This window comes from Tenrec ecaudatus, chromosome 16 (assembly GCF_050624435.1).
Source record: "Tenrec ecaudatus isolate mTenEca1 chromosome 16, mTenEca1.hap1, whole genome shotgun sequence".
Classification (NCBI taxonomy): Eukaryota; Metazoa; Chordata; class Mammalia; order Afrosoricida; family Tenrecidae; genus Tenrec; species Tenrec ecaudatus.
Genome location: NC_134545.1, coordinates 24266812 through 24292512, shown reverse-complemented (window position 1 = coordinate 24292512; position 25701 = coordinate 24266812). Strand labels below are relative to the sequence as shown.

Below are 25701 nucleotides of genomic sequence, written 5' to 3'. Positions count from 1 at the left end.
AGTCGCAGAGTTCTAAAAGACAAGGGCCATAACAACCAACTCACGTTCTTGATCACTTGTGGAAAACTAATCTGTTGGAAGGAGGCTTATTTCAAGGAGCCCCTAGATCGCCTGGAGGAGCCCTGGTGGCAGAGTGGGTGATGCACGGGGCTGCCGCCCCAAAGGCTAGTGGTTTGAAACTCCAAGAGAAAGATGGGGCTTTCTGCTCCCCTGAAAAGTTCTCCTCGGAAACCATACAGGCAGAGATGCCCTGCCCCATAGCAGGCTTGCTGCGATTTGGAATCGGCAGAGAGATGGGTCTCTATCTGGTCCCTGGAAACCCACAATACGAATTTTCATAGTTTGGGTCGGTAACCCAAGGTGGGAGGTTCAAACCCACTAGCCACACCGCAGGAGACAGATGAGGCTTTCTGCCCCAGGAAGGAGGTACAGCCTCAGAAGCCCTCGATCAGGGCGCGCTGGGTCAGAATCACTTGATGGCAGTGGGTGGGAGCTTTAGTAGGATGGCAACTAGAGTAGCAGTGGACTCAGTGGGGGGGTGCACCCCACCCTCTGGTGGGGCAGAGTGGGGGAGGGGAACAAGGACAGGGCGCAGCGCTTCCAGTAGAGAAGGCTGGGAGCGGCGTCTGAAGACACCACGAGATCGGTGACCACTGAGTCAACGCCGAGTCCCGACAGCCTCGGGTGTGCAGGAATAGAACTGGACTCTGTAAGGGTTGCAAAGGATGGGGGTGTTTGATGTTGGTCGCCCGGCCTCTCTTCAGAAGTGCCAACCTTTCAGACAGCAGCCCCAAGCCCCTCTACCAAGCACACCCTTTCCAAAGGAGGCCTTGATGAGGAGCAGGGGGATCGGGGATCCTGGAAGGATGGGGTCTCGGGATGCCTTGTCAAGGGGGAGGGTGTGAGTCTGAGAGTGTGCTGGTCCTGTGTATTTTGTAGGAGGTGGTAACAATTTGGATTTCTGTTTGATCCTGGGACCCATTCGGATGGGAACACGTCCCCACCCCTTCCGGGCCCCATCTGAATCTGAGCCCACAGCCACTCAGAGCCAAAGTCCCCAGGACTAAGACACCCCCCACGCAGAATTTGAGGGCAACTGATCTTGAGCTCTTGGATAAACCACCAACCTGGCTCGACCTTGTGAAGGTGGCAGGCAACATGGTCCTAAACCCACCCTCCTTGTTGGACTCTTCTGCCCCAAAACCCAGCCCAGAACTGGTCCCCTGTTTCAGCTAAAAAACAGGCAGGTGGAAAGAGTGGTGTTTGTAAGAATTAGTAGGTAAGAGGATAAAAGAAGTCATTATCTGATGAGATATGGTCTTTATTTTTTTAAAACCATTTTATTGTGGGCGTGTACAATTCTTATCACAATCCATCCATCCATTGTGTCCAGCACATTTGTACATTTGTCGCCATCATCATCCTCAAAACATTTGCTTTCTGTTTGAGTCCTTGGTATCAGCTCCTCATTTTTCCCTTCCCCCACGAACCGTTGATAATTTATCTTTTTTTTTTTCATGTCTTACACTGACCGATGTCTCCCTTCACCCACTTTTCTGTTCTCCACCCCCCAGGGAGGGGGTTATATATAAATCATTGTGATCAGTTCTCCCTTTCTCCCCCCACCTTTCCCTTACCCTCATGGCATCGCTACTCTCATGATTGGTCCTCAGGGGGTTATCTGTCCTAGATTCCGTTTCCAGCTCTTATCTGTACCTGTGTACATCCTCTGGTCTAGCTGGATTTGTAAGGTGGAGTTGGGATCATGATAGTGGGGGTAGGGAGGAAGCATTAAAGAACTAGAGGAAAGTTGTATGTTTCATCGGTGCTATACTTCACCCTGACCGGCTCATCTCCTACTGCGACCCTTTTGTAAGGGGGTGTCCAGTGGCCTACAGATGGGCTTTGGGTCTCCACTCCACACTCCCCCTCATTCACAATGAGATGATTTTTTGTTCTAGGTCTTTGATCTCAGTGACACCTCAAGATCACACAGGCTGGTGTGCTTCTTCCATGTGGGCTTTGTCGCTTCTCAGCTTGATGGCTGCTCATTTATCTTCAAGCCTTTAAGACCCCATGCGCTAAGCTTTGATTTCTGTACCCATCAAAGGAGGGCCGTAATGAGGTCAATGTGAGGACAAATACTGTTGTTGTAGTTAATTCTCTTTGAGCCACAGAAACCATATGCTAGCTGGCCCCACGCCATATGGTAGTGATACTAACCACCAGGTGAGAGGGCACCAGGTGGCACGGCTCCCAGATGCCAGGTGTCACTGCAGCATCCCTGACTCTTGGAGGCAGGTCCAGGTGGCAGCAGATCCGTGTGGGACGGTCGCAGTTTTCTCTCACAGGACGGACCTCTCCAGTGTACCTCTAGAGATGGCAGCCTGTTTTCTGGAGAAAAAAAAAATTATAAGATTTTCTTAAGATCAAACCAAACAAAAACCATTGCTCCTGAGTTTATTTCCCCTCGTGGTGACCTTATCAGGTTTTCTACGCAGAGTCAACTGGTGGCAGGCAGCCAATACCCACTCAAAGGGGCGTGAGGAAGAAGCAGAGGTAGGGGGAGGGCAGGAAATTGGGGCTGCTGCTCTCGCTGTCATTTCTGATTCTTTCCAAAGATCCCCTTCATTTCTTCTCTGTCCCTGCAGACTGGCTTTGACCACCCTTATGGCCTCTTGGTTCTCCCGTAGCTTCAGCCAAAGCTGGGTCTGCCCTGGCCTCATGGCTGCAGTCTCTGTGCCCCAGGTCCAGATCTGGGGCTCGGGGCTCAGCTCAGCTTTGTCGGATCACGTGTGGCCAAAGCAGGGCAGCACAGAGCCCAAGGGACTGGTGGTGTTGTCCCGCAGGAGTGGGGCAGGTAAGTCCGCCTAGTCTTCCCAAGCTTCCTTAAACCTGATCTCTTGCCGGGAGTGCTCCCTGACTCCCAGCTTCTGTCCAGTTGGACAAGAATGAGGACAGGAGTGCCGGTGGCAGTGGTAAGGGTCAGGTGCTCCCGGGCTGTCCCTCACCCATCCCTGGTGTGTGTCTGGCCCTGGCCCCCTGTAGTGTGCTAGACAGGTCAATCCCAGCTGTGGAAGCAGGCCCAGCCAGCAGGCAGGCATGACAATTGAAAGTGGTGGAAGAGATGTGGGGTGGGGGTGGGGGGCAGTGCGTGGGGCACAAGTCTGGGGAGACAGGAATGGGAAGCACTGCGGAGGCTGAGCAACCAGGGGCTCAGTACAGCAGGCTGAGTGGCCAGGGTTGGGGGCGGTGGGAGAGGGTGGCGTTTAAGCACAGGAAGGATTGAGCCGGATGGAGCTGGCTCTTGGGAGCACACGCTTTCACCTAGACACAGTGGCCCTGACAATCCACGCCTCCAGCTGCTGTGAGCTGTGTTTTTTAGAGGGGCCAGCGGGCTGGTGGGTGCTGATGGGTAGGTCCAGCCTCCAGCTGTCTGGGTACACCGTGTTGCCTCCTTTGGTGAGGCCATGAGAGGTGAGGCTGGATCTCTGGGCCAGCACACTGGAAAGCCAGGTCAGGCCCAGGTTGGAGATGGCTGTCTGGGAAATGGGGCATCATCCTCTAGGGCAGTGGTTCTCAACCTTCCTAATGCTGCGACCCTTTAATACAGTCCCTCATGTGGTGGTGACCCCCCAACCATTAGAAATATGTGCTTTCCGATGGTCTCAGGCAATCCCTGTGAAAGCGTTGTTTGACCTCCAAAGGGGTCACGACCCACAGATTGAGAACCGCTGTCCTAGGGCAGGAGGAGACTGTTTGCTGTGGAGCCAGGACGGCCAGGATGGAGGTACAGGTTTGGATTCAGGCTGGGTGTTTCCTCTCCCGCAGAACCCCTCCCCCACTCAGATTTTTCTCTGGAAGGCAGTCAACCACGTGAGAGCACTCAGGGTCTGGGGAGGGAAGGGGAAAAATGAGCAGCAGATATTAAGGGCTCAAGTAGAAAGCAAATGTTTTGAGAACGATGATGGCAACAAATGTACATATGTTCTTGACACAATGATGTGATAAGAACTGTACAAGCCCCACTAGAATGATTTTTTTAAATGCACACACCAAAAAAAGAAAGAAAGAAAGAAAACGCAGGGCAGCAGCACGGCTCCCCAGCAGGTGGTGAGTAAACTTCTTGCCCACCGTGGTGAAACTAGACATCGGTCCAGACTTCTCATAGGCATTCCTAGGAATTCCATTGGGCTTTTCCCAAATGCTACTGCATGACCAAGGAATGGAATTGAAAAGAAAAGATATGGTGGACTTATTGCCCCGGCTAGCAGCTGAAGCCCGTGGCCGACGGCAAGGCGGAGCAGGCAGACCAGACTGAGGATGAAAGTGCAGATCAGCAGCAAGGACAGGAGCCGACTGCCTGTCACCTGCTCCATCGCCTGCCTGAGCACTGACCCACCCGCCTGCAGCAGACCCGGCAACGCCATCCCAGGAGGCTGCTGTCGAGTAGTCGAAGCCAAAGAGACGGGCGTCTGGCTATTGGCTAATTGTAGAAAATTGGCCTTTCTTTCTAGTCTGGCTTCATTTAGAAGCCCCACCACAACCTGTCCACAAGAGGCGAACACCGGTGACATCGCTTGCCGCATCCTTGCCATGCACAGCCACCACAGGAGGGCAGACTGGCAGGTGGGTGGTGGTCTCAGACATCATAGCGTCTTATGTGACATCTGCAGCAGAGAGAAGCGAGTCGGTGCCCTCTGGGCCTGCCCTCTAGTGCAGGGGAGAAGTAGGAGTTCTTTGCCTCTCCCCAACCTGCCAGTTTCCATTTCCCCGGGACATGCATGTAAAACCCCATCTCAGAGGCCACGTTGGAGAAGATGGTCTTGGTGATAGAAATGAAGCCGGAGATCACGTGGTCGAAGTTTGCAAGACCAACAACTTGTTCACAGCAAATGCCCTTTCTCAGTAACACAAACGGGGGCTACGTACATGGACTTCACCAGATGGAAGACACCGAAATCAAATTGACTACAGCTGTGGGAAGAGGTGATGGAGCAGCTCAATCTCAGCGGCTAAAACCAGGCCGGGGGCTGACTGCGGAACAGACCATCAGTTGCTCCTGTGTAAGTTCAGGGTGAAGCTGAAGACAATTAAGCCAAGCGCAGGAGAGCCCAAACAAGACCTTGAGACTCTCCCACCTGAACTTGGAATTTGCTGCATTGAACACTAACGACAGAAGACCAGATGGACTGTGGGAGGACGCCATGGAAATCACCAGTGAAGAAAAGCCAAAAGGCATTAAAAAGACAAGAAAGAAGGGAAAGATCAAAGTAGCTCCATCAGGAGAGACTCGGAAAGTTCTCCTTAATCATAGAGCAGCTCCGGCCAGTGGAAGAAATGATGAAGCCGGAGAGCCGAGCAGAGCGTTTCAAAGAGCAGCTCACGAAAACAAGGCCAACTAGTCTAATGAAATGTGCAAAGACCTGGAGTTAGAAAACCCAAAAGGAAGAACACACTCAGCGTGTCTTAAACTGAAAGCACTCAAGAAAAGAAAAACTCCAAGCCTCGAGTGGCCACGTTGCAAGATTATATGGGCAACATGTGGGAGGCTGGAGGAGACATCAGCAAAAGATGGAAGGAATACACAGAGTCACCGTACCAAAGAGAACTAGTCAGCATTCCACCATTTCCAGAGGTAGCATCTCAGCAAGAGACAATGGGAAGAGAAGGCTCTGTGGGAAACACACCCAGCAGTCCCTGCAGCCAGGGACGAGTGAAAAAGCGGTTGTGGTGGAGTGTGCCGGAGGAGAGACCTGGCTGCTGGGACAGAGAGAGACGCAGCTCCAGGGTAGAGGGGGGCAGGAGCAGCAGGCTGGCAGACGGGGCTGGGGATGCCAGGATGAGGCTCGAGAAACCAATAGGTCCAGGCTCCAGGCCAGGCAGACCTTATCAGCCACAATGACCTTGAAGAGTGGGGTGGGTCTCCCTCTGGCTTCTGGGTGGAGGATGCCTGAGAGAGAAGCCAGACAATGGAGCTCCAGACCCAGGGGACCATGGCGGTGGGAAGGGGGAGCGCCCCAGGAGGCGGAGCCAGGACCTATTGCCAGGCTGTTCCTCATGGGGTCTGCAGGACCAGGGCTGGGCCCCGTACATGATGCTCAAGCGGACTGGCCTGGAATCTCAGCCACGACCTGGGACAGCTGTCCTTGGCTGTGAATGGGACATGAGCTCAAACCCCAACCCTTAGGTCAGGGGATGAACGCTAGCCAAGGACCCTGCTGTTGGTTGTTAGGTGCTGGCGAATCGGTTCTAACTCACAGCAGCGACCCCGCGTACAGTAAAAAGCCCCGCCCAGTCCCCCTCCATCCTCGCAAGAGTGTCTGTATTCGAACCCATCATGCAGCCACTGTTGTCAGTCCATCTCCCGGAGGGGCTTCCTCTTTTCCACTGCCCTCTGCTTCACCAAGCAGGATGGGCCTTCTCCAGGGGCGAGTCTCTCCTGAGAACACGTCTGAAGTACGAGGGATGAAGGCACACCCTCCTCACTTCTTAGGGACATTCATATTTTTTCACTGTGTCAACCCCCCACGCTCGAATTGCTGCCATGGCAACCAGATGTAGAATCCCACCCAGCCCCTCTGGGACTTGGCCTCCAGGAAGGGCCTGTCAGTAAAGAGGGCCTGGCCCTTTCTGGCGTGGGGCTGATGGGCACGGAGCCAGGCCTGGCCTCTGAGTCTCCCCTAAAGGCCTAAGTGAGCGGTGAGGTGGCTGGGGAGCCAGCCAAGGCCGTGGACCGGACGTCATGTGACAGAGTCAGAGAGGAGCTTAGACTGGCTTGGCGGTGGCTCAGCCTCATGGAGCTCTGGCAATTACACGTCTGCGTCCGCGTAAAATTAGATCAGCACCGCGGCTTCAGTGTAATGAGTCTCTAATGCCAGGACTATGTTAATTAATACATCGTAAGTGTCGACTTGCGACGCGGCGCTGCTTGGAGGTGACTAATTGGTTTTTTAAAAGCGTTGGGCAAGTCTGAGCGCAGCAGCAGTACCCTGAAAGGGCATCAGCCGCAGCCTGTTTGCTGTGTGCCTGGGCGATCTGGAGGCCGCGACAGAGACTGCACCCATCAAGGAAAAGATGGGTGTCTGCTGTGGTGTTGAGTGTGTGTGGGGGGTGTGTCGGGGGGTGGCTGAGGGGGGTGTCAGATTCTAATGGCTGCATCACCTTGGAAAGAGCTCTACGGCTTATTTGAAGCTTAAAGGGCAGCTCTAGACAGGCTCCCAGCTCTGGCCAGACACTGAGGGTCCGAGTCAGGTGAGCTGGTGGCGCTGTGTCCTCTGTGCACTGAGAAATGAGGAACCCCAGGGGCAAGGCGCCGACCTCTTTTCAGCGCCCTCTCTGTGGTCTCTTCTCTGTGGGGGCCAGCAGCTAAGCCCGTGGCTGATAGGGTTCCCTGCTGTTGGCCCCGCCAGCTCAGGCCAGACACCCGCAGAGACAGCTTCAATATTTGGAGCACAGGAAAAGATCAGAAGAGCCCCAGAGGAGCTGCTGGGTGGCCTGAGTGAGTAGGCCCCTAGCTACTAGCTGAAAGATCAGAGTTCGAAGCAGCCCAGAAGCACCACAGAGAAAAGGCCTGGTGAACTACTTTCCAAAGGTCACAGCCATTTCTGCTCTGGACACACAAGGAGCCCAGGACTGAGTAGCCAGGCCAGCTAGGTGTGGTTCACCGCAGGCAGCAGGCAGTTACTGAGGCCCCCACAATCCCAGGTGAAAGTGAGAGGGACAGCATTGTCTGACGTGACTTGGGGCAGCCTGGGGGTGCAGTTGGTTATGCGTTTGGGCTGCAGTCCACATGGTTGGCTGTTGGAAACCACCAGCAGCTCCTCAAGAGAAAGACTGGGCTTTCTACTCCCGTGAATAGAGTCTTGGAAACCCACTGGAGAACATTATGAGTCAGCATTGACTTGAGGGCAGTCAGCTTGGCTTTGGGCTTTTTCTGGAAGACAGCCCTGAGGACCAGGAAGAGCCCAGGGGAATCGTCTCTGAGAACACAGGTCGGCTTGGAAGGCTCTTTGTCCAGCAGCTGGGCCGCCTCCTGCTCCTTGCGGTAGAAGCTCTGTTCCAGGTGTGGATGGCAGCCGTGAGGCTCACGCAACCACATCCTTTCCTGTGCGCCTCTCTGTAGCGTCAGGGCCCTGCTGGCTGTTGTCAGAGAAGTGGAGTGCAAGGTGGCACGGCTGGCACCCACTTTGTTCTGTGGGGGGCTGCCCACTGGCTCCTGGCTTGTTTCAGGGTCCTCCTGCAGCCTTGGGGGTGGGGGGCTGCTGGAGGGAGAGCACGTGGCTCTGTAGCCCTGGGGAGATAACACGCCTTGCTGTGGACTCCCTTTTTAGCAGGAAAGGGGGTGGGGGGGGGGTGGGAGAGCATGAGGAAGGAGGAGGAAGAGGAGGAGGAGGAGGAGGAGGAGAAGGCAACGATGATGACAAAGAAAGGGGCTGATCATCCATTTTGTAGAAGCTTACACACAGGTGTGTAGGTGCAGGTGCACACACACACGGTGTACACAAGGGAGTGAGGTGGTGCCCAGGGCGGCACATCGGTCTTTGAGAATGCAAGGAGAGAGAGGAGAGAGAGAGAGAGAGAGAGAGAGAGAGAGAGAGAGAGAGAGAGAGAGAATTCGAGTATAGAGAGGGGATATTTTCTGTTTGATTTTTTTTCTCCAAGTACTTTCTGCTGTGGCCTGCTCTTATAATTCATGTGTCGACAGCTTTCAGCCCACATTTCAGCAGGACGCTAAGTGGAATGCAGTAAACAACCCCAAAAGGATGGAGAAAGCTGCATTTTGCACACACACACACACACACACACACACACACACACACACCAAGGTGTACTTTAGATGGGAAAATGTGTGCTGTTGTCGGTTTTAGGTTTTGTTTTGATGGGGCACCTGGCTGAGCGTCCCCTAGCCAACGTGTCTCAGGGTCTTTCAAGCCGCGGGATGGACAAGGAAGGCGGGTGGAGGGTGTTTCTTCCTATCCCTCTCTGCTTGCCTCATGGTCCAGGAGCCTGCCCTGAAATGGAGGGACTGTTCAAAAACCCAGCTCCCTGCAGTGGAGTCGATGCCGACCCACAGGGACCCCTTAGCACAGGGGAGCACCGCCCCGTGGGCTTCTGAGACTAACCTTTACGGCAGTAGAAAGCCCTGTCTTTCTCCCAAGGAGCAGCTGGTGGGTTCCAACAGCTGACCTTGTGGTTAGCAGCCCAACACATAACCACCAGGCCCCAGGCCTCTGAGAAGAGGGAATAGGATCGGTTTAATTGAGTTTTTGATTTCACTGCTCAGACAGTCTTTGACAGCTGGGGCCAGGTGGGCCGCTTGCTTCGAACAGAAGAGCTTGCCGATCCACTGGGAGATTCCAGGCAAAGGAGCCCTCTTTGTTTACAGTATTCCCAGCATATTCTCGTGAAGCCCATTGTAGATCTTCATTCCACTTGGCAGAGCAAAAGGAATTGTGGGATGGCCGATGCTTTTGCTAGCAAGACCAGCAAGACAAAGAGGGTTGCAGCCATCTCCCAGGACTGGATCCAAGGAAGAGTTTAGGAGTCGCTTTAAACAGTCTGCCACTGGGCTCTCGTGATAAGAAATATCTTTACAAGCGTTTCTTTCAACCACCATCTGCAGCACTGTTTACAGAAGAAACAGGTTATGCACCTTCCTGCAAACGCTTCCTGCACGCCTGTGCGTAATAAGTCTGCCTTTCTGTTTCTCAATGGCTCCTCTCTTCCCAGTCTAATTAGTCCTCCTGTCTCCGTATGAATCATTCATCATCTGGATTCGCCACTAGCACATAGCCGTTAAAGTCAGATGCATAGAAACAGCGCTTTCCATCAAGATGTGAAATCTTGGGCCAATTATCCTTAGCTGGCACTATAGTTTAGAATGGCAGCCATCGATTGGCAGCGGTGACAAGGTTTGCTTCCTCTAATGTGGAAGCACAAGCCTCGGGTGTCTGTCTCCACAGGAGGGCCCAGAGTCTCCCCATCCAATCCGGGTCTTGGAGAAGCTGACTCAGAGCTGACTCTCCCGAGAGAGACCCTAAGAGCGGGCACCATGCCTGCCAACTGTGCACAGAGCTGAACTGTTTTCAATCCTCAGAGTAATTAGCCCAAGGTCACCGAACTGGGAAGTGACAGGGCTGGCTTGGAGCCCAGGTTCATGTGATCCCAGGCCACCTGCTCCTGCCTGCTCACCACATCGTCTCAAGGCCAAAGGCTCTTGTCAAAAGTGACTTCGGCTAAAAACTCGACTTCAGCAGTGATGTAGAAACGTGACACATTCTCGTCCTGGTTTTGAGCGAGAGAAGTTGCGGCACATTGAAGAGTCGTCCCTGCCCCTGTGTCCCAGCTTGGGGAATTTGTCATCTTGTCACTCAGGTGGCATGTGGCTTAACGGACGGGGTTTGGGGGCAAGCCTTCCTAGGTGCTCCGACTGACCCTCCAATCCTCCAGGGTGGGCCTCCTCCGCTCCCACCCCCATCACCCTCGTCAGGACAGTGTGACTAGCATGGCCCCTCCCCTTAATAGTCTAGGCTTCTCCCACCTCTCCTCCAAACATCTTCCTGTGATTCTCTCTGTATCGTAAGGTTGTTAGTACCATCGAGTCGTTCCAACCCATAGCAGCCTTATGCACAGCAGAAGGAAACGCCGGTCCCGCACCATTCCCACAAGGGTTCCTATGTTTGAGCCCATTGTTGCAGCCGCTGTGTCGATCCATCGCGTCGAGGGCCTTCCTCTTTCTCGCTGCCCCTCTGCTTCACCCAGCATGATGCCCTTCTCCAGGGACATGTCCAAAGTATTGCTTTCTGCATCCTGTTTAAAAAAAACTCTTTGCCGATCCCGACATAGCAACGATGCTCTCCCAGAAACTCGGATGTTTTCATGTTTATAAGGTCTGTGACCCGTTATGAATTCATTTTTGTGACGGTAGAGGTTGGGGGCTACAGGCTTGTGTTAGGCCGGGTTGACTAGAGAAACCAATCCAGGGGCACTCATATGTGTACAGCAGAGAGGTTTAGATCAAAGAGTCGTTGTATATTGAGAAAACATCCCAGGCCAGTCCAGATCAAGTCCATAAGCCTGATATTAGCCTATAGGCCCGGTACTGGTCCATAAATTCCTCTCAGATTCACTCAGCACATGCAATGCTGCCAAGTGCAGGAAGATCACAGGCCAGTGGGTGGAAAGTCTTGTAGTGCCAGTGGCAGTAGAAGCATCTCAGCGCTGGCGCGGGCCTCCACATGACTCGTCCAGCTCTGAGTGTCTCAACTGCAGGAAAGGAAAGGCAGAGCGGGCCTCCAGAATCCTCATGAGAAGGTCACGCCCACAGGGAGGGCTCATCAGGCTGTGACGTGATTGACAAGCTAGACTCCACCCCTTCACTCTTTGACCAAGCTGACCTGAAACTGTGTAACTACCACAAGGGATTTTTTTCAGTATGAATAGGCTGTTGACCCAACGACGTGTGTTGACAGTCCACCCCTTTCTCCTCTGCAGTGAAGCTTGCCTAGATCAGGTAACTTACTGGTCTACGATGCACTCAGCTCTCTCTGTCCAACTGATCTGCCTGTCTACCCTTGCACCAGTACCGAAAAGTTCCATAGTTACAGTTGGGAAAACCTATTATTTTGATTGGAACTGATAGCAGAGCATGGAACTGATAGCAGAGCATGATCTATTATGCCCCACCCCACCCCAGCTATTTGGGTTTTTAGATTATTTCTTTCAGGAATATTTTACTATTCTCTAAGTTAAGGTCTTGCACATCTAAGCTTGATAGGTTTATTTCTAGGCATTTCATCATTTCCATCCTATTGCAAATGGGATCGTTACTCTTATTTCCTACGGTTTGTTGTTTAAAAACAAAAACACAACTCACAGCTGTGTAGACAGTTTTGACTCAGCGATGCTGTAGGGCAGAGCACACCTGCTCTGTAGGGTCTCTGAAATGATACGTCTAGGTGGGAGCAGAGAGCCTCATCGTTCTCCTGTGGAGTGGCTGATGGGCTCGAACTGCTGGCCTTAAGGGTTGGTTAGCAGCCCAACCCTTAATCCCCTGTAGTACCAGGTTTGGGGTTAAAATAAAGTTAATTTCCGTATATTTTGACTTTATAGCTATCAGCCTTGCTAACTTCACGCATCATTTATAAAGGCTTGGTTTTTAGAATCGTCCAGCTTTCCTATAAGCATAGGTGTGCCATCTGCATATAGCAACAGTTTCATTTCTTCTAAAAGGATCCCGGGAGATGCAGTGGTTAGTCATTCGGCTGATGATCCAGAGGCCGAGCCGCTGAACCCCCAGGGGCTCCACGGGAGACAGACTTGGCAGCAGGTTTTCTTTGTTCAAAAAAGGAAGAAAAATTGACATTTATCAAATGCTCTTCTGATGTCTACTGAAAAGGACCAATATGTTTTATTTTTTCTTAATAATCCTCCAGTAATTTAAAAAAATCATTTTATTAGGGGCTTACACAACTCTTATCACAATCCATACAAACATCAATTGTGTAAAGCACATTTGTACATTCATTGCCCTCATCATTCTCAAAACATTTGCTCTCCACCTAAGCCCCTGGCATCAGGTCCTCATTTTATACCCTCCCTCCCCACTCCCTCATCCCTCATGACCCCTTGATAATTTATAAATTATTTTGTTATGTCTTGCACTGTCCAAAGCCTCCCTTCACCCACTTTTCTGTTGTCTGTCCCCCAGAGAGGAGGTTATATGTAGATCCTTGTAATCGGTTCCCCCTTTCCACCCAACCCTCCCTCCCTCCCTCCCAGTATCGCCTCTCACACCACTGGTCCTGAAGGGATCATCCGCCCTGGATTCCCTGTGTTTCTGGTTCCTATCTGTACCAGTGTGCATTCTCTGGTCTAGCCAGATTTGTAAGGGAGAATTGGGATCAAGATAGTGGGAGGTGGGAGGAAGCATTTAGGAACTAGAGGAAAGTTGTATGTTTCATCGTTGCTATTTCGCACCAACTGGCTCGTTTCCTCCTCCCCGAGACCCTTTTGTAAGGGGATGTCCAGTGGCCTACAAATGGACTTTGGGTCTCCACTCCGCAGTTGTCCCCCCCCCCCATTCACTATGGTAAGATTTTTTTGTTCTGATGATGCCTGATACCTGATCCCTTTGACACCTCATGATCGCACAGGCTGGTGTGCTTCTTCCACGTGGGCTTTGTTGCTTCTGAGCTAGATGGCCACTTGTTTACCTTCAAGCCTTTAAGACCCCAGACGCTATATCTTTTGATAGCCGGCCATCATCAGCTTTCTTCACCTCATTTACTTATGCACCTGCTTTGTCTTCAGTGATTGTGTCGTGAAGGTGAGCATCATGGAATACCTGTTTAATAGAACAAAGTAGTCTTGCATTGAGGGAGTACTTGAGTGGAGGCCCAATGTCCTTCTGTTACCTTAATACTAAACCTATACATATATGCACATAGATCTATTTCCCCATCCTCATATATAAATATATTTGCATATGTACACACCTTTATTTAGACCTCTATAAATGCCCTTTGCCTCCTAGCACTTTCCTCTATCTCCTTTGATTTTCCTCTTGTCCCACTATCATGCTCAGTCTTCATTTGGGTTTCAGTAATTCCTCTTGGTTACATTGCCCTTGATCACACCCTACCAGGCCTCCTACACCCTCCTTATCACCGATTTGGATCACTTGTTCCCTTGTCCCTGGGTTTGTTAACACCACTACCTTTCCCCCCATCCCACTCTCCCATGTCTCCCCGGAACTGTCGGTCCCGTTGTTTTCTTCTCCAGATTGTTTATCCAGCCTATCTTATTTAGACAGACCTACAGAGATAATAACATGCACAAAAACAAGACAGAGCAAAACCAAGCAACAAAATAAAACAACAACACCAAGTCAGTGACAAAAAAACAAAACAAAACACAACAAAAAAGAAAAGCTTGTAGTTAGTTCAAGGACTGTTTTTTTGGCCTTTAGGAGTGTTTTCTAGTCGAGTCTGATGGGACGCCAAGCCCTGGCCCCAAAGCCTATTTTTTGTATTCCCTGGGAATTTCGTTGCTCTGTTCCCCTTGCTGTTCTGTTGCACGCCCTTGGTGTTTTGCCTCGGTGTGGTGGGATCAGATCGGGTGCAATTCCCACACTGTGTCTCCAGTGTTGTACCTGTAGGGCTAAGAGTCAGTGAGGGATGTCATGTCTCATAGTGGGGCTGGCCATATGGTCTTCTCTGTGGATTGAGTGCTCTGAGTGGGAATATTGTCCTCAGGGCTTGGTGGGACAGAATGTGCTCTACTCTCTCTGCCTTCCCCTTCATTAGCTCCTGTGGGCTCTGATCAGACATGTCCCTCTCCCAGAGCTGCAGCTTCAGTGCTGTCCTCTGAAGTAAATTCTCCTGGGGGAGGGCCAGCTCTCCACATAGTTGGGACTGGGGCCGGCCCCTCAGAACTCTCAATCCTCCAGTAATTTTTTAATGTTGAAATAACTCTGTATTATCAGGGTAAATTTACTTGATCCTTTTATGTCATAATATTATCCTTTTACATTAGGAGTTTATGTAGTACTATACCTAGTAATAAATTTAGTTTTTCCCCTCATCTTTTCTATTAATCAAGCGTTTGTTGTTGTTACTCCAGTCTCTCCTGTATTCATTTTAAAGTGTACTCTATCCTGTTAACAAAAGCGCTCATACTATGAATCTTGGATTTACTATAAAAACAAAAAAACCCACCCGTTGTCCTCAAGTCCTGACTCATGTCATCCCCATGTGTGCTGCTGGAAAACCCGAGGGAGATTGTCAGGCCTTTCTCCCAAAGCACCTCAGGTGGATTCGAACCTCCAACCTCGAACCTCCAAATGGCAATGGCCATTTGCACCACCCGTTAACTCTTGATTTCTTGGACCCCATTTAAATGAGCCCTCTCATCCCTTCTCGAACAAACGAAATACTTCTCATCAGTTCCATTCTACGCATCCCCTCTCTACATGTCTTACTAAATAATAAAGGTATTTGTAAATGTGTTATAAATTCTAGCACACGCGGTTGTTTTCAACAGCGCCTACTGACTTTTCTTCGCCTGGGTGGCCAGGATGTGCTGACAGTCTTGAGCTCTCCCTGCATTTGTACCCGCTCCTCCTTTCCTTCAGTTTGGACAGCTCCTCTGAATATCTCTGTGCTGCTTGCTGCTGGCAACGAAATCTCTTAGCTGTTCATTTTCCCTCAAATATCCTTATTTTACCTCAGGTTTTGGAGAATCTTTTGACCTGGATATACATCGGCTGACCTGATTTTCCTTAATCTTTCACGATCTTACCGTCTCTTCTGGAATTTATAGTGAAAACATTAGACCACGGAGTCTTCTTTTTGCTCCCTTGAGAAGACTATATCGCTTTTGTCCCCAGCTGCGTGGAAGAAACGCTGTTTCTAATGATCAGCAATCTAGTGGTGGGTGGACCCGGCGAAAGTTTTCTGTGTATTTCTCCTTCCTGGGCCTCACTGTGCTCCTGGAATCTGTGAGTGAATATCACCCACCAGATGTGGGGGCCTTTAGGACCATGACATTTTCCCACGGAAGGCGTCCTGGCGGCTGCAGTTAGTAAACGCTCCGCTAAATGTAGGCGAGCCTAATCCACCTGCCGTTCCGTTGGGGAAAGTCGTGGCAGTCTGCTTCTACAGAGTTCAACAGCCTTGGGAATCCAGTGGGGCCAGTTCCACTCGGCCCGACAGGGTCCCTCTGCGTCAACGGGCAATGGGTGTCCTTCCAGGATTGCTCTGACCTGTCTTCTCGTGAGCCTGGAACTCAACATGAACTAGACCTGTGCTGACCTCTCACACAGGCTGGGCCTTGTGTCTGTTTGCCCATTCTTCTTGTTCTTTGCTATTGACCCCGTCTTTGAGTTCACTAGCCCTACTTCCGACTTTGTCCCATCGGCTGATAAGCCTATCCAATGCATTCTTAATTTCAGGCATTTCTAATGGAAAATCCTAGAATGGGGTCCATTGGGTTATTTTTCTTGATCTCCCGTGCTGTTGACCTGCTCCATCTATTTATTCATCCCTGTTGTCCTTTTAGATTTATTTTTCACTCACTTATCATAGTTGAAGTCGGCACCTCGCCAGTGCAGTTGATTAGGACATACTCTTCAAGGGTTGTTGGTGTCTCCACATCTGTCGTTTGGAGCTAACATTGCTCTGTAGTATGCCCTGCGGTGCCTTACGGGCCTCCGAGTGTCATGCAGGGCAGCACAGTGTCTTTGGGAGCTTGCCAGGCTCTGTAGGGACGGTCCGGCAAGGCCCGGGCTTTATGTTGCATGTTGCTTGGTGACTGCAAAGGGGGGTGCTGGTCTCCGGACCGGGAACCATCTAACTGCAGAACTCTCCGGCCAGCAAAGGTTCCAAGAATGGTACTCAGGGTCAAATTTATGGTCCTTTCCCCTAGCTTTACTCTTGGGAAATACCTTTACACTGGAATGGGAAATACCAGTGAATGTTACACTCAACTGGTTGGTGTTAGTTTAGATTCTCTTCTAGTCTTTATTAATACACTCATGTGTCCTTCAGACAGAGCACCACTGAGCCTTCGAACTGAAGGAAGGAGACTAGGAATTGGTGAATCCAATGCCTTTTTTTTTTCTTTTTTAGAAATCCCCCGAGGGGGTGCACCGTTCCTGGAAGTACTGCATTACCAGGTCGATGCGTGGAGTGGACGGAACAAGCTCCTATTCCAACTCCCTGCTCCAAAAATCCATTTAGTATATTGTCCTCGGATAGAGGACGTATCAGCTATTAAACTGATAAGAACAGACACTACACTTGATCTTAGCCAAAAGGCCGAGAAGCAATCCAATGCCTTTTTTTTACAGATAAGGCAACTGAGGCCCAGGAAGAGAAAATGCCTGGTCAGTTTTACAGCGTGTATGTGGCTAAGCTGGGCACCCGTCCCAGGCCTGACTCTGCAGCTGGTGCTTTTTTAAAAAATAAATAATTTTATAGGGGGTTCTTAAGCTCTCATAACGATCCAAACATCAATTGTATTGGGTGCTTTTTAAAGCGGTTAGGCCTGTGTGCTTTATTCCTAGAGTATGCCAGTCAGTACTTAGTCGGCAGAGTGCCTTCTGATCTGCAGAAAGTAAACTGTGACTTACCCCCCTCCCTCCCCACCACACACACACCTGGGGCGGGGTCCCTGACAGCAGCTGTGTTTTTGAGGCAGTACTGTGGCGAGTCTAGGCCGCTCAGCCTGGGTGGCAGGCTCCAGTTAGACCTGGTGTTTGATTGGCAGGATACGGTCCTGAATGTGGCTATGTAATAACAGGCTGCACAACGCCTTCTTGGTGTCGGATTGTCTTCGGGCCCCTGGCGAGGAAGGAACTGGTTCTGTGGAGTCTCTGGCGGCACAGAAAGACAGCCCTGGGCGGAGCTGGTATCCAGGGCTGGGCTGGGCAGGGTGTGACCTGGAGGTGAGAAATGAGAGAGAGAGAGAGAGAGAGAGAGAGAGAGAGAGAGAGAGAGAGAGAATGAAATGTAGAATATCCCAAAGCACATATCAAATGCTGACATGCAGGGTCACTACCTGCACTGGTGGCTTGCTCAATGCGTGCTTTGCCGGTGCCCACAGGACTCCATGAAAGCTGGCAACTTTCTGGAAAGGCCTGTGCACGAAAGTGGACATGACTGAGTGGTGTGTGCTGGTTGCGGGGCAAGTGTACAGTCGTGGCAGGGAGTATTGGGGGAAACCAAGGGAGCAGAGATGCAGGGACAGTGGGTACCCCTGGGACCAGGCACAGCACTGGCCACACCCACACTCAGGGTGCTTCTGGGTTGAGGCCTCTGTGGCTTCAGTAATGGGCAGAGAAGCTGGATTCTAGGAGAAGAGAAACAGTGTAGGTGAGACTGAACGTTGGCACGAGAGGGTGGAGAGTCACAAAAGACTCATCCTGATCAGATGGTGGGGCTGCCACCAGGGGCCCCGGGGCAGTGGAGCAGAAAGGGGCTGTTTAGCTAAGACCCGGGGGATTGAAAAGTTGAACTTTTCCTCGTCAGGAAAGGAGCCCAGGGAGGAGGCTGCCACGGTGGGCCTGGGAGAGCGGAGGAAGGCTGGTTCTAGGTCCCTGGTAGGGTGATGAGGACAGAGGGGGGTCAAGGAAGCACAGAAATCTGGGACGGGCTGTTCTGAGGGAAAGGGGATTATGGACAGGTTATGGACAGCTGTGTGGGGCACAAGGGAGAGACCCATGCACGACTGGACTGGGAGGGCTGAAGGCAGATTTGGTTTGAATTTAAGGGACACGGTGTAATAAAGGTTGTGACTATAGACAAATACCCCCCACAGGCCTCCAGTTCCAGGCTCGGCCTGTGGACCAGAGTCGAGCTGGAGGGGAAGGGGGAGGGGGAAGGGGGGCGGTGGGGTGTGTATGTTCCTGACTGTCAGCAACAACAGTCATCACAGAATGCTCACCAGGGTGATGCGACAGTCCGAATTCGGGGTGAGCTGTGGCACAATAGGGCATGTGGTAGTTTGATGATTTTATGTCAACCAGACACCCCTGGCCAGGGGTGGAGTCAAGCCTGTCAATCAGGTCAGCCTGATGGTGTGGCCTTAGGGGTGTGGCCTTCTCCAAAGGAGGACTCTGGGAACATCTTCCTCACTCTACTACTCTGCCTTCCTGCTTGCTGGGACTCTGATGGTCACCTTGAGAGTTAGTTGCCCAGACCCTGCCACGCGAACACCCACTTTGGATCCACACGACTCTTGACCCACCAGCCTGTGATCTTCTGCATTCTGCATCATTGCACGTGGCTGAAGAGGGACGGAGTTGAGTTGGACTGGGCTGGGATGCCTTCTTGATATATAATTACTCCTCAATATAAAACTCTTTCATATACATATATGAGTGTCACTGCATTTGTTTCTCTAGTCACCCAGCCTAACACGGAGCAGGGCTGCCCCAGTGTTTGCTAGAGTGACATGAGAAGCAATGACGTGTTTGACTTTTCCAGACCCCAGAAAATAACCGTGATGGGATTCCAGTAAGCATCATCCACGTGGCTTAGATAATTTCTGTTAGTCCCAAATCCCGCATTGTTTGGTCTTCAGTGTAAACTTGGGCATTGTCGTTGGTTCCATAAAGTCAGTTCTGACTCAGCAGAATGACATATGGCCAGGGCTGGCACTGTCTTCTCAGTCATGCCTATTGTTGCAGCCACAGTGTCGAGCCATCTTACTGAGATTCTTCCCCTTTTTCGTTGAACTTCATTTCCAGGCATGATGTCCTTCTAAAATTGGTCCTGCTTGTAAACATCAAACAAGGCGAGAGGAAGGCTTGCCATCCTTGCTTCTAAGGAAGATTCTGGCTGTACTCTTCCAAGACAAGCTTGTTTATTCTCCTGACAGTCCATGATACTTTTCAATATCCTTTGCTTATGAGGGATACTCCAGAAAAAACAAACAAACAGAATTGCACTGGGCAGAGCGGTTCTTTAGTAATATGCATTCTTCCAGCTAGGCGAGCATTGAGCAACTCGCTCTGAGTTAGTGCACCCAGTGGCATCACCTGGGAAGGTTCTATCTGGTCACAGTGAATTTTTCATAAAGTAGTTTCTCTTGAACCTCTTTTTTTGTTATGGCCGATTTAAGAGAACAGCATGTGGCTGTGAAGTTTCGTTTCCTGCTCGGGAAAAATGCTGCAGAAACTGTTGTGATGTTGAACACAGCTTACAAAGACAGCAGTGTGGGGAAAAATTTCAAAAGGGTGAAATGCCGATTGATGACAAACCTCATTCTGGACATCCGTCAACTTCCTCAATGGATGAATATGTCGACTTGTATTGCATTTGGAGTTCATTCCACCAGGTCAGACTGTTCATCAAGCTTTCTATTTAGAGGTTCTGAAAAGATTGCGTAACAGCTTGCAACAAAAAAGGTCTGATTTGTGGCAGACAGGAACTGGTTTAGCCACCACAACAATGCACCTGCTCACTCAGCCATCTCAGTGTGCCAGTCTTGGGCAAAACAGCATGCCTCTCTTGCCCCGTGCGCCTTACTCGCCTGAGCTCACTTTGTGCAACTTCTTTTTGTCTCCAAGAATGAAGAGGGACATGAAAGGACAGCAATTTGAAGGCCTAGACGAGGTGAGGAAAAAATCGAGGGAGGTGCTGTCAGCATCCAACCAGATGAGTTTGAAAAATGTTTCCAAGAATGGAATCACAGATTTGACAAACACATTAGATGTAATGGAGAGTACTTTGAAAGTGATAAAGTAGTTTTGTAAAAAAAAAAAAAAAGAATCTAGCTTTGAAACAAAACTGGGTTGTACACCACATTCAGAAGCAGCAATTCTTCAGTCTTCCTCATTGACTATTCAACTTTCACATGCATATGGGGCGATTGAAGATACCTTGGCGGGGTCAGAAGAACCTTGGTCCTCAAAGTGACGGATTTTTGTTTTTTTAACTTTGAGCTCTTTAACAAGGCCCTTGCCATGCGTAATTTGAATTCTTGACTGCTGCTACTATGGGCATTGACTGTGGGCCTGAGTGAAACGGAGCTGTGGTCGTTTCTCCGTTTAGCGTGACACTACTTGTTGGCGCAGCTGTGCTCCTTGTGTTGCGGTGTGATCACAGTGGAAACGGCAGTCTTTGATCTTCCTCAGTAGGGGCTTCACATCCTCTCTGCTTTCACCAAGCAAGGGTGTGTCATCTGCATATCACAGGTTGTTCCCGAGTCTTCCTCCAGTCACGATGCCACGTCCTTTTTCATACTGTCCAGCTTCTCAGATGATTTGTTCGGCTACAGTTTGAGTAGTATGGTGAAAGGAACAGGCCTGAAGCAGATTTCCCTAAAGTATCTCCTTCATCTCGTCCCATAACTGCCTCTTGGTCTCCATACAGTTGCATGATCAGGAGCTCCTGTCCTTTGCAATGTTGAGCACTATCTGTCAGGAGACACACCGTCAAAGGCCTTTATAGTCAACAAAACACAGGTAAACAGATCTCTGCTATTCTCTGCTCTCTGCCAGCATTGATATCGCTTGATCCATGCCCTCGTCTCAATCCAGCTTGGATTTCTGGCGGTTCTCGGGCAGAATACTGCTGCAGTCACTTTGGAATTATTTTCAGCAGAAGTTTTACTTGTGTGAGATAGAAATGATAGCGTCTTCAATCATTTTCCGTTGGTTGAATCGCCTATCTTTGGAATGGGCACAACTAGGGAGTCCTACACTCCGTGGACTAGGAACATGTCTTCCACACTTCTTGACACGGGCAAATATGTACGTGCAGCATGGCATCTGTTTGTGGAAACATGTCCATTCCTGGAGTCTTGTTTTCGCCAATGCCTTCAGCGCCGCTTGGGCTTCTTCCTTCAGTTTGACCAGCTCTTGAGTGTATGTTATTTGCTACTTCTTGAAATGGTTGAACCTTGGCCAATTCTTTTTGGTACAGTATCTTTCTTCTTTTCTTTTCTTTCTTTCTTTCTTTCTTCTTCTTCTCCTCCTCCTCCTCCTTCCCCTCCTCTTCCTCCTCCTCTTCCTCCTTCCTCCTCCTCCTCCTTCTTCATCTTCTTTTAGTGTACTGGTCCTGGAGGTATTGCAATACCAGGTCGATGCGTGGAGTGGATGGAGCAAGCTTCTATTCCAGCTCCTAATTCCAAAAATCCATTTAATATCTTGTCCTCGGATAGAGGACGTATCAGATATTAAACTGATAAGAACAGGTACTACACTTGATGCTAGCCCAAAGGCCGAGAAGTGATGGCTCTTTCTTCTTTGAATGCTTTTGAAGTCGTTCAGAGTTTTGCCCTTCAGTGCTGGTAGCTTGACACGGCTGAATGTGGCCTGCCCCTTTGGTTTTCCTAACGCCTACTCTTTGCCCATTATGATGTTCTGTTCTTCCCAAGATGCCGCTTGAAATCTTCTATTGCGTCATCCTCTCTTCTGGTGACTTGACCTACTCTAGATTCGAGAGCAAGTTTCAGGGTCTTTTCTGATATCCATTTTAGTCCTTCCTGTCTTTTAAATGACCTTTTCTTAATCTATAATGCCTTCCCCCAGTTCTTCGCTCATTCGTGTTCGGTGCATTAACTCTGACTAGATGGTCCTTTGGCTCTCATGGACTTGTTTGAACGTTGTTCAGTTTCACGTGGAATTTGCTTATGAGCAATTCATGGTCTGTTCCAGTTTCCCCGGGCCTTGTTCTGACAGCGGATATTGAGCTCCTGCGTCATCTCTTCCACAGATGTATCCAATTGATTCCTGCGTATTCCATCCTGTGAGCCACCCGTGCAGTTACCAGTTAGGTTGTCAGGAAAAGGCGTTTGCAATGACTAAGTCGTTGGTCTTGCAAAGTTCTGTCATGTGATCTCTGATGTCATTTCTATCACCAAGGCCATAGTTCCCTGCAAAGTCAGCGGTTTCCGACTTTATGGGGAGCAATCTGCTCCCCATAAAGATTTGCCGTCTCAGAAACCCAGGGGGGCGGCTCCACTGTCCTATAGAGCTCTGTGCGTAGAAATCAACTCCATGGCAGTGGGCTTGGTTTGGGATTCTTCTTTATCGTTTCCAACTTTCACATTCCAATCGCCAATACCTACCCATGCAGCTTGTTTGATCGATGTCAGACCACAGATGTTAGTAAAAAAAAAAAAAACAACCCTCTATTTCTTTACCTCTGGCATCAGTGGTTAGTGCGCAAAAACTCGAGCACCTCGGTGGGAAGTCTGAGCTGGGTCCTAGCAGGGTATGTATATGTGGATAGAAATAGACCTCTCTGGGCTCCTACAAGAGACATGGGCATTCAATGGGGGCAGGCAAGCTGGTGATGGCGGGGATGTACTATCACTTAAGACACCGACAGGACTTAAAGCAATTGAGTTGATCCTTTGTCACAATAATCAAGAAATCCATCCCAAGTAAGGAAACATACAAAGACAGACTCTCACCCATATGTGTCCATACATTTTCAAAGGAGGGGAGAAATGTGTTAAAAGCATATAGAAGTAGATCTAAGGGTGCGGGGTTTTGAAGGGTTCCATGTATGGACTGTGAGTCTCTGCAGTATCTGAAAACTTGAAGGAGCCCTACTCCCCAGCACCACCACCCGGTCACTGAATCTTGATGGCCCATGTGGCTGGCAGATAGGGACCAGCTCTCACGCTGTTTCAACTCGGTGCTCGTGAGCTTAGTGTGGTGGCAAGATCCGTGAATGAGCGCATCCCTTCTCGCCCCCACCTTGGACGATACTTTGTCGCAGTTTTCACCCTGCAAAGGAGGGCCTCAGTCCAAATGATCAACAAGGCAGATGTCTCGGGATTTGAATGCATGAGGTTGACTTAGGCAGGAACTGCCAGTTTCCTCCAGTGAAAGCCATCTCATCTTGAACGTGGGCAGCAGCGGACTCTCTCCGGACTCTTGCCAGGGGGTGGGGGGGAGTGCCGCCCCCCACATCGCAGCAGAGAAAACGAGGCTGGCTGAGCCCAAGCCCCTCCAGTCTGTGGCAGAACCAGGTCACAAGAGCTGAAGCCTCCAGTCTCATGTCGGGACTTTCCCAGCAGGAGATGGGAAGCCACAGGAGAGATTCCCGGAGAAATACAGAAGGCGGAAGTGATGACCAGGTTTCCCCATCTGCTCAGAACGTTTATTAATTGGTTGGTTGATGGATGGATCTGGCACCCAGGAAGGGGGGCGGGGGTGCTGCAGGTGGGCGAAGGGCTCCTGCTGGCCTAGTTCTGTAAACCCTTTATTTGCCTGTAAGCGCAGCGTGGTGCGGTTGGCAGTGGGGAATGAGCCGCAGGCCACTCCAGGGCCCCCTCTTCCTCTTGGCCCGGTGCGGGCCGGGCCCTCTGCAGCCGGATTGGGCCTCGGCGAGAGGGAGCGCCCTCGGCGCCGGGTCAGGTTCCGGGCCAAGCTCGCTGGGGGCATTTTAAAAGGCTGAGCCGCACTTTCCCCACTGCTCGCCCGCCCGCCCCACGGAGCACACGTTCGTCTAGGCCCTCTGGGCGGAGAACGAGGCGGTGGGTCCAGTCTTCCGAGGTCCCACCTAGTGGCCTCCGCTGCTCTCCCCGCCTCCCCGCGCACACCTGGCGCTGCCACCAGCGGGCGGAGACGGGCATGGCAGAAGCTGGAGAAATGCGCTCGCCGCGCGCCGCGCCCCTGCCGCGCTCAGGCTGACCGCCCGGCGGCCGGAGCGGGAGGCCGAGCGGGAGGCCGAGCCCGAGCCCGAACCCGAACCCGAACCCGAGCCGGAGCCCGAACCCGAGCCCGAGCCCGAGCCGGAGCCCGAACCCGAGCCCAAGCCGAGCCCGAGCCGAGCGCACCGCCGGTCTGCTTGCTCCGAGCGCAGCGCGCGGGCTGGCCGCTGGCCGCAGTGCTGAAGCTGCGGGGAGGCGGGCCCGGGGCCGCCGGGCGGCACACGCCCAATCCGGGGACCGCTCTCCATCTCCCTCTCCCGGGCTTGGCGCGGCGGTGGCAGCCGGCACTGCACCGAGATGGACTGAGAGCTCGGCGGCGGGAAGGCGGCAGCGGCGGCGGCGACCGCTGCAAGAGATCCCGCAGCCTCGGGGCCAGACCCACCTCCACCCCCGAGAGCCCCTTCCTGGGGTGAGTCTGGACGAGCGAGCGAGCGGAGCATGGGGATAGCGCTGGTGGGGCGTGGGGGCCTCAGGCTTTGCCTTCTTCCGTCCCCTTTGTAAACGGTGCTGCCGCCCCGTCTTGAGCAGCCTGCCCGGTGGCGGAAAGCCCAGAGCTCTGTCCCAGCACTTTCTCAGTCCTGGGTGGTGGACAAGCCCTCACGAGCCAGGGGACAAAGGGCTGAGCCAGAAGTGGGTCAGTCACGAGGCACGTCCTGCACCCCCCTTGGGGGCAGCCCTCAGCAGGGCGCCGGCACTGGCTGGGACTGATGGCACAGAGGGGCCACGCTCCTCTCCTCTGGGAAGGGGGCTGGCCCTGACACTCCAACCATTGGAACTTGGCCCAGCAAGCAACCAGCCATTTTTAGCAGGAAAGGCAGGCTCCAGAGCCTTCACTGGAGCAGCACGCAACGGTAGAGAGAGCCCTTCGTCCCTTGCCTTTCTCCAGGCCCCTTGGGTCACCAGAGCTGCCATGGCCAGGGCATCAGGGCCAGCGAGCGAACCAGAGTCACTTCAGTGCACTTGGCTGTGGCGAACAAGCTGGACTCAGGCAGAGGAGCTCTGGAGTGGCTACTGAGCAGGCACTGCGTGTCTGTGCGTGTGTGTGTTCCCCAGAACGCAAAGGGGATTTTAAATTCCAGCGGTGCCTGTCACCAGGAAAGCCCTCTCCAGCCAGCCCGTGTCTCTGAGTAAGCAGTTTGGGGTCAGACTGGGCAACTATACCGCTGGAGGAGCCGTGGGCTTCCCTGGCCCTCAGGCTGCCCCCCTACCCCACCTACCTTGAGCCCCTCACCGCAGGGGGAGATGTGTTTAAACTTGATGGGTCACCTCTGCCTGCGATCCCACCAGCATACGCTTCCCATCACCATCAGCTGGCAAGGTCAGACAGCTGGACCTCTTGACTCTTAGACCTGGATGGGTGGGCTGCTGGGGGGCCGGCGCTTGTATGTGTGTGAGGGGTGGGGCTTTGCTGGGTTGTCGGGTCCCTGAGAAAGGGGTTGGGGGAGGAGGGACTATCCTTCGGGGCCCTGAGGGGAGCTCTAGTTGTGCTAGATTCCCAGCCGGGTGAGGCGCCAGTTCTAGCCAGAT

At 51.7% G+C, this 25701-nt stretch overlaps 1 protein-coding gene and 2 non-coding genes across 3 annotated transcripts in view; 1 reads left to right on the top strand and 2 right to left on the bottom strand.

The window, feature by feature from the left end:
- Positions 1 to 25701, top strand: part of OSBP2 (oxysterol binding protein 2) — a 158974-nt gene that overhangs the window by 65714 nt on the left and 67559 nt on the right. The gene's annotated exons all lie outside the window — the stretch shown is intronic.
- On the bottom strand, positions 16642 to 16832 carry LOC142429943 (U2 spliceosomal RNA). Its single transcript, XR_012780452.1, has one exon. It is a non-coding gene; the product is annotated as a U2 spliceosomal RNA (small nuclear RNA).
- On the bottom strand, positions 21551 to 21741 carry LOC142429945 (U2 spliceosomal RNA). Its single transcript, XR_012780454.1, has one exon. It is a non-coding gene; the product is annotated as a U2 spliceosomal RNA (small nuclear RNA).